The sequence below is a fragment of the Panulirus ornatus genome, chromosome 58, assembly GCF_036320965.1.
Source record: "Panulirus ornatus isolate Po-2019 chromosome 58, ASM3632096v1, whole genome shotgun sequence".
In the NCBI taxonomy this organism is placed as follows: domain Eukaryota; kingdom Metazoa; phylum Arthropoda; class Malacostraca; order Decapoda; family Palinuridae; genus Panulirus; species Panulirus ornatus.
The window spans coordinates 28,544,226-28,564,835 of NC_092281.1; the positions used below are offsets into that span (position 1 = coordinate 28,544,226).

General features: G+C 41.1%; 1 protein-coding gene across 1 annotated transcript in view; it reads right to left on the bottom strand.

The window, feature by feature from the left end:
- Not1 (CCR4-NOT transcription complex subunit 1) overlaps positions 1 to 20,610 on the bottom strand; it is a 560,605-nt gene that overhangs the window by 199,470 nt on the left and 340,525 nt on the right. The window lies entirely within an intron of this gene.

The following is a 20,610-nucleotide window of genomic DNA, read 5'->3' on the forward strand; positions in this document are numbered from 1 at the left end:
GATATACGAGTCAGAGGTGGAGGGAACGGGGAGAAGTGGGAGAGCAAATTGGAGGTGGAAGGATGGAGTGAAAACGATTTTTAGCAATCGGGGCCTCAACATACAGGAAGATGAAAGGCGAGCAAGGAATAGAGTGAATTGGAATGATGTGGTATACCGGGGTTGACGCGCTGTCAATGGATTGAACCAGGGCATGTGAAGCGTCTTGGGGCGTGGATGTGGAAAGGGAGCTGTGGTTTTGGTGCATTACAAAAGACAGCTAGAGACTGAGTGTGAATGAATGTGGCCTTTTGTCTTTTCCTAGTGCTACCTCACAGGGGGAGGGGGAGATTCTATTTCATGTGAGGCGGGGTGGCGATGGGAATGAATAAAGGCAGCAAGTATGAATATGTACATGTGTATATATGTATATATCTGTGTATGTATATGTACATGTGTATATATGTATATGTCTGTGTGTGTATATGTACATGTGTATATATGTATATGTCTGTGTATGTATATGCATGTATACGTTGAAATATATAGGTATGTATACATGCACATATGTGGGTGGGTTGGGCCATTCTTTCGTCTGTTTCCTTGTGCTACCTCGCTAACGAGAGAGAGAGAGAGAAAGATCCCCCACACACTTACCACACCAATCCATTCCCCACTCATGAAACACTCCTAACTCATTCCAACAACATCCTTTCTTCAAAGAACAAACACGTACAAACTCATGAGAGGCTACTCAAATCTCAAATATCAGTTACAAACCAACCTCACCAGAAGTCATGAAAAACATACACAAAATTGATCCAGGAAGTAATGCACACCCCACTTTTCATTCTCACTGATACAATCGATGCAATTAAAGAAAGACCTTTCCAGTTAAAGGCCACAAACATATCAAACTATCATGTAAATTACTTTGACCCAATGCAAACCAAGCATTTACGGATATCTTCAACCACTCCTGGTTAAACAACGAAATCCCTAAACATCTGGAAATATGACAATACAATATCAATCCTATAACCCTCCAAACCACCCAGCTGCTACTAATTTATGTCATTTTCATCTTCAGCAGCCAAACTCTTGTGAAGCATTGATCCACAAAAGAATCAAACAAAACATTCCCCTCACAATCTCAAGATATAGCTTGAGACCCAACTCCTCCACCACCACTGACTTCACATAAGATAGATGGCTTCAACCTACCAAAGCTGCCCTGCCCCTGCACAACACTAGTGGAAAGAGTAATCAACAAAACATTCAACACCTTCCCGATACATCTTCACACAAATGGCACTTGACACCAACCTCTGAAACAATGATAAAAAGTAGTTGACCAATTTCATAGGTGACCATCATGGCAGTCACTCAAAAAGGCTACACTCTAAATCACTTAAACTCTACAGTGAAATTACACAAGGAGCAATTCTTTCTCCAACCCTCTTCAATTTCTTCCTACACGACCCCACATTACCACTCACAAACCACAACATGAAGACCCTTTCATATGTAGGTAATCTCAAAATCACAACACCACACCACAATAGCAGCAACAAGCATGCAGCTCTACAGTACATAAATGGAACAAAAACTCACCAAGAACAGTATCTGCATCTCCACTGAAGTCTTCAATCATTCTTTAAACCCACACAGATACAGATCAAGCTCACACCCTCAAATCACCTTGAATGGCAAATCATACCCACCCGATAAGATACCTGTCACTCTAAGCATCATATACACCATGCATGACACTCACCCACACTAATAACACTGACAAAGAAGCAACACACAAACTAAATGCTTGCAGAACCCTAACTGGAATCAGATAAGGGTAAAAACATAACATCCTCAACAAACAATTCATCTACTCCATTCTAAACTATTCTTACCTGCCTAGTCTTCTATCCTCTCAAAGCAAATATAACAAAGTAGTGCACTTAGAAGTATCTCTGGCTGCCAAGCAACCACAAACATTTAACTCCTACCTGATGAAACAAAGATCCGCCCAGTACAATTCCACCTTAACATGCTTGGCACTAAATTCTATGCAACAGTACATGACCCATCCCACCTAAACCACACCATAATCAACTACCAAATGCTAGGTAGGAATAAAAAGCTTACCCCTGCCTTACACTTCAGCAATCCCTACTCACAGACTTCCCCACCCACAACAATTACAATACTGACAAAACACATTCAGACTGAAATAATCCAATAAGCATTAAGCAAACACCCTACCAACCTTGTCTTAAACTTCATTTCACCCTCCCCAGACATACACCAATCAGATACCCCAGGTCCCCCAAAAACCTATGTCATACTTTCCTGTCTATGCTTTGCACAACATCCATCCCCAAAACACTATAACACTGTTTCAACATATCCCAAGAACATTCCTGACCATGACATAAAAAACAACAAAAACACCAAACACTTACTACTTAACTGCCAAGCACTCTCTGCACACAAACATCACTACCCTTTACAACTTAAAGCCCTGCTCAGTTGATGCGGCTGCCTTTCTCATTGCTGTAGGAGCCTCATTAAGATAGAATGGATTCCTGAAGCCAGATGTAATCAAAAAACAAAAATTCTCATTGCTTTCTTTCAGTACCTCAATACCTCCAACATACATATCATACTCCCAAATTTTTCCTAACTACTTTTGTATACTTATTCTTTTCTAAAAAAAATCTTTCCCCACATCCCATCTTTTTCAACAGTTATGACTTACATTCTCTGTGTAGGTATGATGATCCACAGAAACACATTTTTGCATACATTCTGTTTATCTCAACTTTCAGGCATGTTTTAAGCCTTTTTATTTCCATTCAGCCTTAAAATCTCATAAATATTTGCTTCAAGAACTAATAGAGAAACTTGATTTTTCACAAGTATCAAGATTCACAAATAGTACAAAATCCTATTCCTCATTAGTAATTTTCTAATACACTACTAAGAATATACTACTAAGAATTTTGCAGGAATGAATTTTCTATTTCTAGCTAATGATCTGGTGGCACAAAATGTTAAGGAGGAATTTACAAATTTATTCTACTCTAACAATATGCAGAACAATCCTACCTTTCCTATTAATCAATAATCCTCTCAAAGTTCATATTGTTAACCATTTACATTACAACTAGAGCTTTCCAATTTACAGGTATATCCATTATTGATTACAATAATCAGAGTGAACTTCCTCAGACATCTTTCCAAGGACAATTACTGCATCTGGTAAAATTTAGTGTAAAAAGGTGTTCAAAGTTTGGATGTACCTATTTGTGGGAGAATACGTTAAACAAACTTGAATGACATAAAATCTCAAAATCAGTCTGTGCTTCAATTTGCCACCGCAAATAAACCTATATATATCTGTTATCATAAATGAGAACATTCAACCAAAATGACTACATTACATGTATAACTATTTGTATTTTTTCTAAATGCTTTTTGGACCTAATACTTCAATTTGTACCTGCATTTTTGCTCCATAACTATATCTTGTTAACAATATACCTCAATGTAAATGCTATAAGTGTATACCTGAGGTAAAATGTGGCCTCCCTGTAGTTTTAAGTTGGACAGTCCTGATGTATCATATGCTTGTAACAGGAATGCAAACTATCATGTTACTACAATCAAATTAAAGAATAGAATCACTATATCCTTTCAGTCCTTTTGATACCTTACTTTCCTTTCAGATTCTTGTGCATAAAAATATGGGATACCATACCACTAACTTCCTTCAACCTTGCCTCACCTACTCCAAGATCTTATCCATATTTTACTTTCAGAGAGTTTTCAATTCCCACTCTGATTACACGCATACAATCATTCATATATACCATCTACCCTTCATTACCATCTACCCTTCATTCCTACCCGCTGCAAATATTTCTACTTTACCTGTAAAACTGACAATGATACAGTAACTCAAAGTTACTACCTACCTTGATAGGTTAAAACAACACATCACTTTTATACTTGATTGTAATGACTCGTAATTTCTTCTTCACTATGATTTCTAAACAAATATGAAATTGCCATGAAAGAATTTTACAGCAACAGTTGTTCATTACAATCAATGATGTAACTAATATTACATGACAGTTTTTTTCTATCTGCTCATGTCTAACATGCAGTTGTCAACATTCCCTCCATTATAAAGTACAATCAGCAAAAAAAAAAAAAAAAAAAAAAAAAAAAAAAAAAAAATGCTAGAATTGCTGTGCTTTACATATTGAAACAGGACAAAGAGTTGTGATACATTCTCCTGGATATAAAGATTTACTGGTCTTCTTGTTTGCCATAATCGGAAATAACACTGCAAAGTTCAAGTACCAATGGAGGCATGAAACAATTTCCCTGAATGGAACTATCAGATAGCTCTACATTCCTATCATATACTACCTGTTTTATATTCATTATGCTTTGACACTGTCTCCCAAGTTAGCGAGGTAGTGCAAGGAAACAGAAAAAAGAATGGCCCAACCCACCCACATACACAAGTATTTACATACACGTCCACACACACACACACACACATATACATACCTATACATCTCAACGTATACAAATATGTACACACACAAACGTATACATATATACACATGTACATAATTCATACTGTCTGCCCTTATTCATTTCAGTCGCCATCCCACCACACATGAAATGACAACCCCCTCCCCCAGCATGTGTGTGAGGTAGCACTAGGAAAAGACAACAAAGGCCACATTCGTTCACACTCAATCTCTAGCTGTCATGTATAATGCACCGAAACCACAGCTCCATTTCCACAACCATGCCCCACAGAACTTTCTGAGGTTCACCCCAGATGTTTCACATGACCTGGTTCAATCCACTGACAGCACGTCGACCCTGGTATACCACATCGTTCCAATTCACTCTATTCCTTCCACGCCTTTCACCCTCCTGCATGTTCAGGGAATGATCACTTAAAATCTTTTTCACTCCATCTTTCCACCTCCAATTTGGTCTCTCTCAACCACACTCTTTTTATTACCACACATCTCTCTTACCCTTTCATTACTTACTCGATCAAACCACCTCACACCACATATTGTCCTCAAACATCTCATCTCCAGCACATCCACCCTCCTCCGCACAACTCTAACTATAGCCCACGACTTGCAACCATATAACATTGTTGGAACCACTATTCCTTCAAACATACCCATTTTTGCTTTCCAAAATGACGTTCTCGACTTCCCACATTCTTAAACGCTCCCAGAACTTTTGCCCCCTCCCCCACCCTATGATTCACTTTTGCTTCCATGGTTCCATCTGCTGCCAAATCCACTCCCAGATGTCTAAAACACTTCACTTCCTCCAGTTTTTCTCCATTCAAATTTACCTCCCAATTGACTTGTCCCTCAACCATACTGTACCTAATAACCTTGCTCTTATTCATTTACTCTCAGCTTTCTTCTTTCACACACTTTACCAAACTCAGTCACCAGCTTCTGCAGTTTCTCACCTGAATCAGCCACCATCGCTGTATCATCAGCAAACAACAACTGACTCACTTCCCAAGCTCTCTCATCCACAACAGATTGCCCCTCTTTGCAAAACATGCATTCACCTCCCTAACAACCCCATTCATAAACAAATTAAACAACCATGGAGACATCACGCACTCCTGCTGGAAACCAATATTCATTGAGAACCAATCACTTTCCTCTCTTCCTACTCATACACAAGCCTTATATCCTCGATAAAAACTTTTCACTGCTTCTAACAAATTGCCTCCCACACCATATATTCTTAATACCTTCCATTCTAACTTGTATTTTAACTTTCTAAACGGGAAAACAGAAGATGGAGTCATGCGGGGAGTGCTCATCCTCCTCGAAGGCTCAGATTGGGGTGTCTAAATGTGTGTGGATGTAACCAAGATGAGAAAAAAGGAGAGATAGGTAGTATGTTTGAGGAAAGGAACCTGGATGCTTTGGCTCTGAGTGAAACAAAGCTCAAGGGTAAAGGGGAAGAGTGGTTTGGGAATGTCTTGGGAGTAAAGTCAGGGGTTAGAGAGAGGACAAGAGCAAGGGAAGGAGTAGCACTACTCCTGAAACTGGAGTGGTGGGAGTATGTGATAAGAGTGTAAGAAAGTAAATTCTAGATTGATATGGGTAAAACTGAAAGTGGATGGAGAGAGATGGGTGATTATTGGTGCATATGCACCTGGGCATGAGAAGAAAGATCATGAGAGGCAAGTGTTTTGGGAGCAGATGAGTGAGTGTATTAGTAGTTTTGATGCACGAGACCGAGTTATAGTGAAGGGTGATTTGAATGCAAGGGTGAGTAATATGGCGGTTCATGGAATCATTGGTGTACATGGCGTGTTCAGTGTTGTAAATGGAAATGGTGAAGAGCTTGTAGATTTGTGCAGAAAAAGGACTGGTGATTGGGAATACCTGGTTTAAAAAGAGAGATATACATAAGTATACGTATGTAAGTAGGAGAGATGGCCAGAGAGTGATATTGGATTACATGTTAATTGATAGGCGCGCGAGAGAGACTTTTGGATGTTAATGTGCTGAGAGGTGCAACTGGAGGGATGTCTGATCATTATCTTGTGGAGGCGAAGGTGAATATTTGTAGAGGTTTTCAGAAAAGAAGAGAGAATGTTGGGGTGAAGAGAGTGGTGAGAGTAAGTGAGCCTGGGAAGGAGACTTGTGTGATTAAGTACCAGGAGAGACTGAGTACAGAATGGAAAAAGCTGAGAACAAAGGATGTAAGGGGAGTAGGGGAAGAAAGGGATGTATTTAGGGAAGCAGTGATGGCTTGCGCAAAAGATACTTGTGGCATGAAGCGTGGGAGGTGGGCAGATAAGAAAGGGGAGCGAGTGGTGGGATGAAGTATGACTATTAGAGAAAGAGAAGAGAGAGGCATTTGGACAATTTCTGCAGTGAACTAATGCAAATGACTGGGAGATGTATAATAGAAAGAAGCAGGAGGTCAAGAGAAAGGTGCAAGAGGCAAAAAAGAGGGCAAATGAGAGTTGGAGTGAGAGAGTATCATCAAATTTTAGGGAGAATAAAAAGATGTTTTGGAAGGAGGTAAATAAAGTGTGTAAGACAAGGGAACAAATGGGTACATCAGTGAAGGGGGCTAAGGTGGAGGTGATAACAAGTAGTGGTGATGTGAGAAGGAGATGGAGTGAGTACTTTAAAGGTTTGTTATGTGTTTGATGATAGAGTGCCAGGTGTAGGGTGTTTTGGTCGAGGTGGTGTGCAAAGTGAGAGGGTTAGGGAGAATATATTTGGTTATCATAGAAGAGGTAGTAAAAGCTTTGTGAAAGATGAAAGCCGGCAAGGCAGCGAGTTTGGATGGTACTGCAGTGGAATTTATTAAAAAAAAGGGGTGACGGTATTGCTGACTGGTTGGTAAGGTTATCTAATGTATGTATGACTCATGGTGAGGTGCCTGAGGATTGGCGGAATGCGTGCATAGTGCCATTGTACAAAGGCAAAGGGGATAAGAATGAGTGCTTAAATTAGAGAGGTATAATTTTGCCGAGTATTCCGGGGAAATTATACGAAAGGGTATTGATTGAGAGGGTGAAGGCATGTACAGAGCATCAGCTTGGGGAAGAGCAGTGTGGTCTCAGAAGTGGTAGAGGATGTGTGGATCAGGTATTTGCTTTGAAGAATGTATGTGAGAAATACTTAGAAAAGCAAATGGATTTGTATGTAGCATTTATGGATCTGGAGAAGGCTTATTATAGAGTTGATAGAGATGCTCTGTGGAAGGTATTAAGAATATATGGTGTGGGAGGTAAGCTGTTAGAAGCAGTGAAAAGTTTTTACCAAGGATGTACGGCATGTGTACGTGTAGGAAGAGAGCAAAGTAATTGGTTCTCAGTGAATGTTGGCTTGCAGCATGGGTGCATGATGTCTCCACGGTTGTTTAATTTGTTTGTGGATGGGGTTGTTAGGGAGGTGAATGCAAGAGTTTTGGAAAGAGGGGCAAGTATGCACTCTGCTGTGGATGGGAGAGCTTGGGAAGTGAGTCAGTTGTTGTTCGCTGATGATACAGCGCTGGTGGATGATTCGGGTGAGAAACTGCAGAAGTTGGTGACTGAGTTTGGTAAAGTGTGTGAAAGAAGAAAGCTGAGAGTAAATGTGAATAAGAGCAAGGTTATTAGGTACAGTAGGGTTGAGGGGCAAGTCAATTGGGAGGAAAGTTTGAATGGAGAAAAACTGGAGGAAGTGAAGTCTTTTAAATATCTGAGAGTGGATTTGGCAGTGGATGGAACCATGGGAGTGGAAGTGAATCATATTGTGGGGGAGGGGGGGCGAAAGTTCTGGGAGCGGTGAAAGATGTGTGGAAGTTGAGATCGTTATCTTGGAAAGCAAAAATGGGTATGTTTGAAGGAATAGTGGTTCCAACAATGTTATATGGTTGCGAGGCGTGGGCTATAGATAGAGTTGTGCGGAGGAGGGTGGATGTGTTGGAAATGAGATATTTGAGGGCAATATGTGGTGTGAGGTGGTTTGATCAAGTAAGTAATGAAATGGTTTGGTCACATGGAGAGAATGATTGAGGAAAGATTGACAAAGATGTGTGGTAATAAAAACAGTATGGTTGTGAGAGAGCAGGGTGTTTTGAAATAGTTTTGTCACATGGAGAGAATGAGTGAGGAAAGACTGACAAAGAGGATATATGTGTCAGAGGGGGAGGGAACGAGGAGAAGTGGGAGACCAAATTGGAGGTGGAAAGATGGAGAGAAAAAGAGTTTGAGTGGTCGGGGCCTGAAATTGCAGGAGGGTGAAAGACGTGCAAGGAATAGAGTGAATTGGAACGATGTGGTATACCAGGGTCGACGTGCTGTCAATGGATTGAACCAGAGCATGTGAAGCATCTGGGGTAAACCTTGGAAAGTTTTGCGGGGCCTGGATGTGGAAAGGGAGCTGTGGTTTCGGTGCATTATACATGAGAGTTAGAGAATGAGCGTGAACAAATGTGGCCTTTGTTGTCTTTTCCTAGCGCTACCTTGCACACATGCGTGAAGAGGGGGTTTTCATTTCATGTGTGGCAGGGTGGCGATGGGAATGAATAAGGGCAGACAGTATGAATTATGTACATGTGTATATATGTATATGTCTGTGTGTGTATATATATGTATACGTTGAGATGTATAGGTATGTATATGTGCGTGTGTGGATATGTTTGTATATGCATGTGTATGTGGGTGGGTTGGGCTATTCTTTTGTCTGTTTCCTTGCACTACCTTGCTGACACGGGAGACAGCGACAAGGAATAGTAAAATATAAATAAATAACCTTCCAAAGAGCATCTTCATCAACTCTATCATGTGCCTTCTGCAAATCCATACATGCCACACACAAATCCATTTGCTTTTCTAAGTATTTCTCATGTACATTCTTCAAGGCAAACACCTAATCCACACATCCTCTACCACTTTTGAAACCACACTGCTCTTCCCCAGTCTGATGTTCTGTACATGCCATCACCATCTCAATCAATACCCTCCCATATAATTTCCCCGGAATACTCAACAAACTTATACCTCAGTAATTTGAGCATTCACTTTTATCCCTCTGTCTTTGTGCAATGGCACTATGCAAGCATTCTGCCAATCCTCAGGCACCTCACAACGAGTCATACATACATTAAATAACCGTACCAACCAATCAACAATACAGTCACCCCCTTTTTTAATAAATTCCACTGCAATTCCATCCAAACCCGCTGCCTTGCTGGCTTTCGTCTTCCGCAAAGCTTTTACTACCTCTTCTCTGTTTACCAAATCATTCTCCCTATCCCTTTCACTTTGCACACCACCTCGACCAAAACACCCGATACCTGGCACTCTATCATGAAACACATTCAACGAACCTTGAAAATACTCATTCCATCCCCTTCTCACATCACCATTACTTGTTATTACCTCCCCATTAGCCCCCTTCACTGATGTTTCCACTTGTTCCCTTGTCTTACGCACTTTATTTTCCTCATTCCAAAATATCTTTTCATCCTCCCTAAAATGTAATGATACTCTCTCACTCCAACTCTCATTTGCCGTCTCTTGCACCATTCTCTTGACCTCCTGCATTATCTCCCAGCAAAAATCATCGAAATACCTTTCTCTTCTCTTTCACTAATAATTTTACTTCTTCATCCCACCACTTGCTACCCTTTCTAATCTGCCCACCTCCCACGCTTCTCATGACACAAGCATCTTTTGCGCAAGCCATCACTGCTTCCCTAAATACATCCCTTTCCACCCCTACTCCCCTTACATCCTTTGTTCTCACCTCTTTCCATTCTGTACTTAGTCTCTCCTGGTACTTCCTCACACAACTCTCCTTCTCAAGCTCACTTACTTTCACCGCTCTCTTCACCCCAACATTCTCTCTTCTTTTCTGAAAACCGCTTCAAATCTTCACCTTTGCCTTCACAAGATAATGATCAGTCATTCCTCCAGACATCCCTGGGGATAGGGGAGAAACAATACTTCCCACTCATTTCTAATGTGTCATAGAAGGCGACTAAAGGAGACGGTAGCAGGGGGCTGGAAACCCCCCCTCCTTGTATCTTAACTTTCTAAACGGGAAAACAGGAGTCATGCGGGGAGTGCTCATCCTCCTCGAAGGCTCAGATTGGGGTGTCTAAATGTGTGTGGATGTAACCAAGATGAGAAAAAAGGAGAGATAGGTAGTATGTTTGAGGAAAGGAACCTGGATGCTTTGGCTCTGAGTGAAACAAAGCTCAAGGGTAAAGGGGAAGAGTGGTTTGGGAATGTCTTGGGAGTAAAGTCAGGGGTTAGAGAGAGGACAAGAGCAAGGGAAGGAGTAGCATTACTCCTGAAACTGGAGTGGTTGGAGTATGTGATACAGTGTAAGAAAGTAAACTATAGATTGATATGGGTACAACTGAAAGTGGATAGAGAGAGATGGGTGATTATTGGTGCATATGCACCTGGGTATGAAGAAAGATGAGAGGCAAGTCTTTTGGGAGCAGCTGAGTGAGTGTGTTAGTAGTTTTGATGCACGAGACTGGGTTATAGTGAAGGGTGACTTGAATGCAAAGGTGAGTAATGTGGCAGTTGAATGCAAAGGTGAGTAATGTGGCAGTTGAGGGAATAATTGGTGTACATGGGGTGTTCAGTATTGTAAATGGAAATGGTGAAGAGCTTGTAGATTTATGTGCTGAAAAATGACTGGTGATTGGGAATCCTTGGTTTAAAAAGAGAGATATACATAAGTGTACGTATGTAAAAAGGAGAGATGGCCAGAGAGCGTTATTGGATTACGTGTTAATGGACAGGCACGCAAGAGAGACTCTTGGATGTTAATGTGCTGAGGGGTGCAAATGGAGGGATGCCTGATCATTATCTTGTGGAGGCAAAGGTGAAGATTTGTAGAGGTTTTCAGAAAAGAAGAGAGAATGTTGGGGTGAAGAGAGTGGTGAGAGGAAGTGAGCTTGGGAAGGAGACTTGTGTGAGGAAGTACCAGGAGAGACTGAGTACAGAATGGAAAAAGGTGAGAACAAAGGACGTAAGGGGAGTGGGGTAGAAATGGGATGTATTAAGGGAAGCATTGATGGCTTGCGCAAAAGATGCTTGTGGCATGAGAAGCATGGGAGGTGGGCAGATTAGAAAGAGTAGTGAGTGGTGGAATGAAGAAGCAAGATTATTAGTGAAAGAGAAGAGAGAGGCATTTGGACGATTTTTGCAGGGAAATAATGCAAATGACCAGGAGATGTATAAAAGAAAGAGGCAAGAGGTCAAGCGAAAGGTGCAAAGAGTGAAAAAGAGGGCAAATGAGAGTTGGGGTGAGAGAGTATCATTAAGTTTTAGGGAGAATAAAAAGATATTTTGGAAGGAGGTAAATAAAAAGCATAAGACAAGGGAACAAATGGGAACTTCAGTGAAGGGGGCTAATGGGGAGGTGATAACAAGTAGTGGTGATGTGAAAAGGAGATAGAGTGAGTATTTTGAAGGTTTGTTGAATGTGTTTGATGATAGAATGGCAGATATAGGGTGTTTTGGTCGAGATGGCGTGCAAAGTGAGAGGGTTAGGGAGAATGATTTGGTAAACAGAGAAGAGGTAGTAAAAGTTTTGCGGAAGATGAAAGCCGGCAAGGCAGCGGGTTTGGATGGTATTGCATTGGATTTTATCAAAAAAAGGGGTGACTGTATTGTTGATTGGTTGGTAAGGTTATTTAATGTATGTATGGCTCATGGTGAGGTGCCTGAGGATTGGCGGAATGCTTGCATAGTGCCATTGTACAAAGACAAAGGGGATAAAAGTGAGTGCTCAAATTACAGAGGTATAAATTTGCTGAGTATTCCGGGGAAATTATATGAGAGGGTATTGATTGAGAGGGTGAAGGCATGTACAGAGCATTAGATTGGGGAAGAGCAGTGTAGTCTCAGAAGTGGTAGAGGATGTGTGGATCAGGTGTTTGCTTTGAAGAATGTATGTGAGAAATACTTAGAAAAGGAAATGGATTTGTATGTAGCATATATGGATCTGGAGAAGGCATACGATAAAGTTGATAGAGATGCTCTGTGGAAGGTATTAAGAATATATGGTGAGGGGACAAGTTGTCAGAAGCAGTGAAAAGTTTTTATTGAGGATGTAAGGCATGTGTACATGTAGGAAGAGAGGAAAGTGATTGGTTCTCAGTGAATGTTGGTTTGCATAAGGGGTGTGTGATGTCTCCATGGTTGTTTAATTTGTTTATGGATGGGGTTGTTAGGGAGGTGAATGCAAGAGTTTTGGAAAGAGTGACATGTATGCAGTCTGTTGTGGATGAGAGAGCTTGGGAAGTGAGTCAGTTGTTGTTCGCTGATGATACAGCGCTGGTGGCTGATTCATGTGAGAAACTATAGAAGCTGGTGACAGAGTTTGATAAAGTGTGTGGAAGAAGAAAGCTGAGAGTAAATGTGAATAAGAGCAAGGTTATTAGGTACAGTAGGGTTGAGGGACAAGTCAACTGGGAGGTAAGTTTGAATGGAGAAAAACTGGAGGAAGTGAAGCGTTTAAGATAACTGGGAGTGGATTTGGCAGCGGATGGAATCATGGAAGTGGAAGTGAATCATAGGGTGGAGGAGGGGGTGAAAGTTCTGGGAGCGTTGAAGAATGTGTGGAAGTTGAGAACATTATCTTGGAAAGCAAAAATGGGTATGTTTGAAGGAATAGTGGTTCCAACAATGTTATATGGTTGTGAGGTGTGGGCTATAGATATAGAGTTGTGCGGAGGAGGGTGGATGTGCAGTGGATGTGTGAGGTGGTTTGATCAAGTAAGTAATAATACGGTAAGAGAAATGTGTGGTAATAAAAAGAGTGTGGTTGAGAGAGCAGAAGAGGGTGTTTTGAAATGGTTTGGTCACATGGAGAGAATGATTGAGGAAAGATTGACCAAGAGGATATATGTGTCAGAGGTGGAGGGAACGAGGAGAAGTGGGAGACCAAACTGGAGGTGGAAAGAAGGGGTGAAAAAGATTTTGAGTAATCAGGGGCCTCAACATGCAGGAGGGTGAAAGGCATGCCAGGAATAGAGTGGACTGGAACAATGTGGTATACCGGGGTCGACGTGCTGTCAATGGATTGAACCAGGGCATGTGAAGCGTCTGGGGTAAACCATGGAAAGTTTTGTGGGGCCTGGATGTGGAAAGGGAGCTGTGGTTTCAGTGCATTATACATGACAGCTAGAGACTGAGTGTGAACGAATGTGGCCTTTGTTCTCTTTTCCTAGCACTACCTCGCGCACATGCAGGGGGAGGGAGTTGTTATTTCATGCGTGGCTGGGTGGTGATGGGAATGAATAAGGGCAGACAGCATGAATTATGTACATGTGTATATATGTATATGTCTGAGTGTGTATATATATGTATATGTTGAGAAGTATAGGTATGTATATTTGCGTCTGGACGTGTATGCATGTACATGTGTATGTGGGTGGGTTGGGCCATTCTTTCGTCTGTTTCCTTGCGCTACCTTGCTAACACGGGAGACAGCGACAAAGCAAAATATATACATAAATTAATATCCCTCCAGTTGTACCTCTCAGCACATTAACATCCAAAAGTCTCTCTTTCACACGCTTATCAATTAATACGTAATCCAATAATGCTCTCTGGCCATCTCTCCTACTTACATATGTATACTTATGTATATCTCTCTTTTTAAACCAGGTGTTCCCAATCACCAGTCTTTTTTCAGAACATAATACAAGCTCTTCACCATTTCCATTTACAACACTGAACACCCTATGTACACCAATTATTCCCTCAACTGACACATTACTCTCCTTTGCATTTAAATCACCCATCACTATAACCTGGTCTCCTGCATCAAAACTACTAACACACTCACTCAGCTGCTCCCAAAACACTTGCCTCTCATTATCTTTCTTCTCGTGCCCAGGTGCATATGCACCAATAATCACCCATCTCTCTCCATCAACTTTCAGTTTTACCCATATCAATCTAGAGTTTACTTTCTTACACTCTATCACATACTCCCACCACTCCAGTTTCAGGAGTAGCGCTACTCCTTCCGTTGCTCTTGTCCTCTCACTAACCCCTGACTTTACTCCCAAGACATTCCGAAACCACTCTTCCCCTTTACCCTTGAGCTTCATTTCACTCAGAGCCAAAACATCCAGGTTCCTTTCCTCAAACAACTACCTATCTCTCCATTTTTCTCATCTTGGTTACATCCACACACATTTAGACACCCCAATCTGAGCCTTCGAGGAGGATGAGCACTCCCCGCGTGACTCCTCCTTCTGTTTCCTCTTTTAGAAAGTTAAAATACAAGGAGGGGAGGGTTTCTGGCCCCCGGCTCCCATCCCATTTAGTCGCCTTCTTCAACACGTGAGGAATGCGTGGGAAGTATTCTTTCCCCCCCTATCCCCTGTTATCATTGGAAAATTTCTTGCATTTCTTTACCCACCTCGAAGGCTCAGACTGAGGTGTCTATATGTGTGTAGATGTAACCAAGATGAGAAGAAAGGAAAGATAGGTAGTATGTTTCAGGAAAGAAATATGGATGTTCTGACTCTGATGAAATGAAGCTTAAGGGTAAAGGGGAAGAGTGGACTGGGAAAGTCTTGGGAGTAAAGTCAAGGGTTGGTGAGAGGACAAGAGCTAAGGAAGGAGTAGCACTACTCCAGAAGCAGGAGTTGTGAGAGTATGTGATAAAGTGTAAGAAAGTAAATTCTAGAGTGATGTGGACAAAACTGTAAGTGGAAGGAGCATGATGGGTGATCTTTGGTGCCTATAGACCTGGTCAAGAGAAGAAAGAGTATGAGAGGCATGTGTTTTGGGAGAAGGCGAGCGAATGTGTGAGCAGCTTTGATGCATGAGAACGGGTTTTAGTGATGGGGTATTTAAATGCGAAGGTGAGTAATGTGGCAGTTGAGGGTATAATTGATGTACATGGGGCAGTCAGTGTTGTAAATGGAAACAACGAAGAGCTTGTGGATTTGTTTGCTGAAAAAAGAAAGGTAATTGGGAATACCTGGTTTAAAAAGACTTAAAAAGAAAGGTAATAGGGAATACCTGGTTTAAAAAGAGAGATATACATAAATATATGTATGTGAGTAGGAGAGATGGTCAAAGGGCATTAATGGATTTCGTGTTAAATGACAGTTGTGTAAAAGAGAGACTTCTGGATATAAATGTGCTGAAGGGAGCAGCTGGAGGGATGTATGATCACTATCTTGTGGAGAAGGTGAAGATTTGTAAAGTTTTTTAAAAAGAAAAGAGAATTTTGGGAGAAGAGTGCGGTGAAAGTATGTGAGCTTGGAAAGGAGATTTGTGAGAGGAATTACTAGGAGAGATTGAGTGTAGAATAGCAAAGGTTTAAGCAAATGACGTAAGGAGAAAGGGCAATGAATGGGATGTATTTAGGGAAGCAGTGATGGCTTGTGCAAAGAAGCATGTAGCATGAGAAATGTGGGAGATGGGTAGATTAGAAAGGGTTGTGAGTGGTGGGATGAAGTAAAGTTATTTGTGAAAGAGAAAAGAGAGGTGTTTAGACAATACTTGCAGGGAAGGAGTGCAAATGACAGCGATATGTATAAAAGAAAGTGGCAGGAGGCCAAGAGAAAGGTGCAAGGGTTGAAAAAGAGGGCATGAGAGGGTGAGAGAGTATCATTAAATTCTAGGGAGAATAAAACAATGTTTTGGAGGGAGGTAAATAACGTATGTAAGACAAGAGAACAAATGGGAACATCAGTGAAGGGGGCAAGCAAGGAAGTAATAGCAGGTAGTGATGAAGTGAGGAGATAGAGTGATTATTTTGAAGGTTTGATCAATGTGTTTGATGACAGAAAGGCCATAAAGTGATGTTAAATGTGCATCTATGTTAAGAGAATTCAGGCCAATTGAGTAAGACAAGTACAATGTCCTCACTGTGAAGGATTTAGGGACATGTTGAATCAGTGTCTGTAGCAATATAGGGATGGGTTATGTCCAGATGTACTTACAAAAGTATGAATCATGTGTCTCTGGGGAGTGTGGTTTTAGATGGGTGCATGTTTGTGGGACAGCATTTAACAATGAATTGGGAGGGTGGTTGTTCAGTGCCTATTGAGTCTTCACTCAGTATGTGTTTCATCAGTTATATGTTTGTTGGGGATAAGGGGATCTCTAAGTAAAGGCTGCTGAAGTATGTGGCAGGAGTAAGCTTTTTATTTCTACAACGACAAAGGAATATTTGGAAATACATTTCAAAATAAAAACGAAGAAGTTGTAATTTAGCTAAATCATACATTTCATTTGAGTTACGCGTAGAGTCTCATTACAATCTGCGTCAATAGTTAAGGCACCAGAGGGTCGTTGACCTATTGCGGAAATCATTTCATGTCTCTTATAGAGACCCCGGGCAAGTGTTATATGCTATGTTGTGTATTAACAGCATTCATCGTGTTATGGCAATATTGTGAAAATGTGTTATAACCATTATCTTGAGCTTAATAATTATGAGGTTCATGTCTGTTTTGTCTAGCTCCATGTGTTAACTATTTTTTGTCCATATCTGTTACCAAGTTCTTGTGCTATACTATTAAGCACTGGAGAGATAAAATGAAGGAGGACATTGTAGTAGTGATAGCTTTATACAAAGTTGGGCATAATTTGATATATATCGATGAGCAAAAAGGTGTTTGCCAGTTAAGTGTCCTAAGGTTGATGTAGCAATTTGAGAAATTAGGGTACCAGCTCCTCTTCCCAAGTTTGGAAGTCTAGATTAACATTTTCTAGGGCCTGTAAAGTGACTGCAAGACAAATTAAGGCCTGCTCATCCCTACAGTACTGTGAAATCAAGCAGAAATGCCCCAAACTGCTCGAACATGTCTCACCAAGGAATGTTCAAATGTTACTTCATATTGGCTAGGAATTTCATAATTTTCATGCTAGATGTAAACCTCTTCTGACTGCTGCTTAGATGATCAAACAAGAAAAAGTTTTGAAAGAAATACAGTGTTTTGGTCCAGGTAACATGTGGAAACATGTTGTGGAGTGAAGATTCCAATTTTAATGAGACTGTAAACACCAGAGAGAGGGTGTATGGGCCACCCCACTCAGACCCATACCTACCTCTGTACAAAGAAAAGACTGCAGCACATCCTCTCACCTCTCTGGTGTGGAGCTGTTCCAGGTACTAAGTGTTAGTAATTTGGTAACCTTACCCAAGAATATGAAAGTAAACCACTTATATTTACAGATAGATCATCTACCTCATTCAGTGCAAAGGCAAAAATATTTATGCAAGTTGATGCTCCCTGCCGCACTGCTAAGTCCATCAACACAGTGGCGGAATGATAGTGAAGTCAATTATTTCCAGGACTGGCCAGGAAAAAACCCTGACCTAAACCCGACTGAAAACCTGTAGTATATTACATAGCAACCACTACATGATATGAACACATCTCTGTATTAAAGCCTAAAGTGACAATTATGCAACTATTGGGTAGTTTACCCATAACTACTCAAAAATCTCGCTGACAGCATTCCCAGCAGGCTCCAGGGTTGTATTATGGGGAAGTGAAATGGAACAAAGTATCAATTATGCTGACAAGTACAATTCATATTTTTGACTTTTCCCCCATAAAAAAATGACTTTTATATCTAGTGGCTTAACATTTAAAGGAGACTGTATTTCAGGACTCCATTCTCCACAGGGATTCACTGATGAATGGCACTACAGCTACAGCCATATATGAAAGGCAACCTTCCTGAAGTATCTAAGAGCCAGAGAGAAAGAGAGAAAAAAAGAGGTATGAAGATACTCAAACCCCATAAGACTTGAAGGGCCTGTTTTCACAAGGGCATGAAGGTTTGGAAGAGTGTGCGAGAGGATGAAGTATAGAATAAATGGAAATAAAAGCAAGGTTATCATATTTAGTTGGGGTGCGAGTTTGAATGAAGAGAAACTGGAGGAAGTGAAGTATTTCAGTTATCTGGGAGTGGACATGGCAGTGAATGGAACCATGGAAACAGAAGTAAGCCATAAGGTGAGTGAGGGCGCAAAGGCTCTGGGAACACTAAAGAATGTGTGGAGTGAGAGTTCATTATTGGGAGGGTAAAAATGAATCCGCCTCTACAACATTGAGCAAGACTTGCCCTCTGCCAGTGGCCTGTTAAGGGGGAAGCATTAAAAGCTAAGAAGTGGCACTGGAGTTCACTAGTCATGGAAACTCTATTGCCATGCCACTCACTTGAGGGAGTTCCAGTTTGGAACAGGTATCAGAGATATAGATAAATATCAAAAATAGGGTGCTGTTATTTATTTATTTATTTATACTTTGTCGCTGTCTCCCGCGTTTGCGAGGTAGCGCAAGGAAACAGACGAAAGAAATGCCCCCCCCACCATACACATGTATATACATACGTCCACACACACAAATATACATACCTACACAGCTTTCCATGCCTTGATTCAATCCACTGACAGCACGTCAACCCAGGTATACCACATCGCTCCAATTCACTCTATTCCTTGCCCTCCTTTCACCCTCCTGCATGTTCAGGCCCCGATCACACAAAATCTTTTTCACTCCATCTTTCCACCTCCAATTTGGTCTCCCTCTTCTCCTTGTTCCCTCCACCTCCGACACATATATCCTCTTGGTCAATCTTTCCTCACTCATCCTCTCCATGTGCCCAAACCACTTCAAAACACCCTCTTCTGCTCTCTCAACCATGCTCTTTTTATTTCCACACATCTCTCTTACCCTTACGTTACTCACTCGATCAAACCACCTCACACCACACATTGTCCTCAAACATCTCATTTCCAGCACATCCATCCTCCTGCGCACAACTCTATCCATAGCCCATGCCTCGCAACCATACAACATTGTTGGAACCACTATTCCTTCAAACATACCCATTTTTGCTTTCCGAGATTATGTTCTCGACTTCCACACATTCCTCAAGGCCCCCAGAATTTTCGCCCCCTCCCCCACCCTATGATCCACTTCCGCTTCCATGGTTCCATCCGCTGCCAGATCCACTCCCAGATATCTAAAACACTTCACTTCCTCCAGTTTTTCTCCATTCAAACTTACCTCCCAATTGACTTGACCCTCAAGCCTACTGTACCTAATAACCTTGCTCTTATTCACATTTACTCTTAACTTTCTTCTTCCACACACTTTACCAAACTCAGTCACCAGCTTCTGCAGTTTCTCACATGAATCAGCCACCAGCGCTGTATCATCAGCGAACAACAACTGCCTCACTTCCCAAGCTCTCTCATCCCCAACAGACTTCATACTTGCCCCTCTTTCCAAAACTCTTGCATTTACCTCCTTAACAACCCCATCCATAAACAAATTAAACAACCATGGAGACATCACACACCCCTGCCGCAAACCTACATTCACTAAGAACCAATCACTTTCCCTCTTCCTACACGTACACATGCCTTACATCCTCGATAAAAACTTTTCACTGCTTCTAACAACTTTCCTCCCACACCATATATTCTTAATACCTTCCACAGAGCATCTCTATCAACTCATAACACATGATAGCTAGAGAATGGATGAGAATAAATGAGGCCTTTCTCCTCCTGTTCTTGTCACTACCATATAAACACGATAAACGGCAGAAAAAAAAATCTTGTTCCAATCTTAAGCATTATACCATCAGCTTTTAGACATTTTTGGGAACACTCTCCGCCCCTAAAACAGGATTCAATTTTCATGGTGATAAGATGGCTTTTGTAGGAGATCCCACCACCTATGTGATTCTTAGGTCTGATTTGAATATACAAGTTTTGAATCTAATCTGTACATTTTCAACATTTATGGTCATTCTTGTTCCAAAGCCCTATAATAAAAAAAAAGTTAGCATGCATTGGTTTGCAACTCTCGTATGAGGACAATAATAATGTCCAGACAATTGGCATATTTTTGTCTACCTGCTCAAATGTTTCTCTAAGTGACAATATTACATTTTTTAATAGCATTAATCAACACTTTTTTCTACAATTTTATTTTTCATAATCTCATAATATTTAGTTAATGGCAATGCATTCCTTTCATTTTCTAAAATACCTTTTAAAACACTTATGAGTATCAAAATGTAGTGACTTA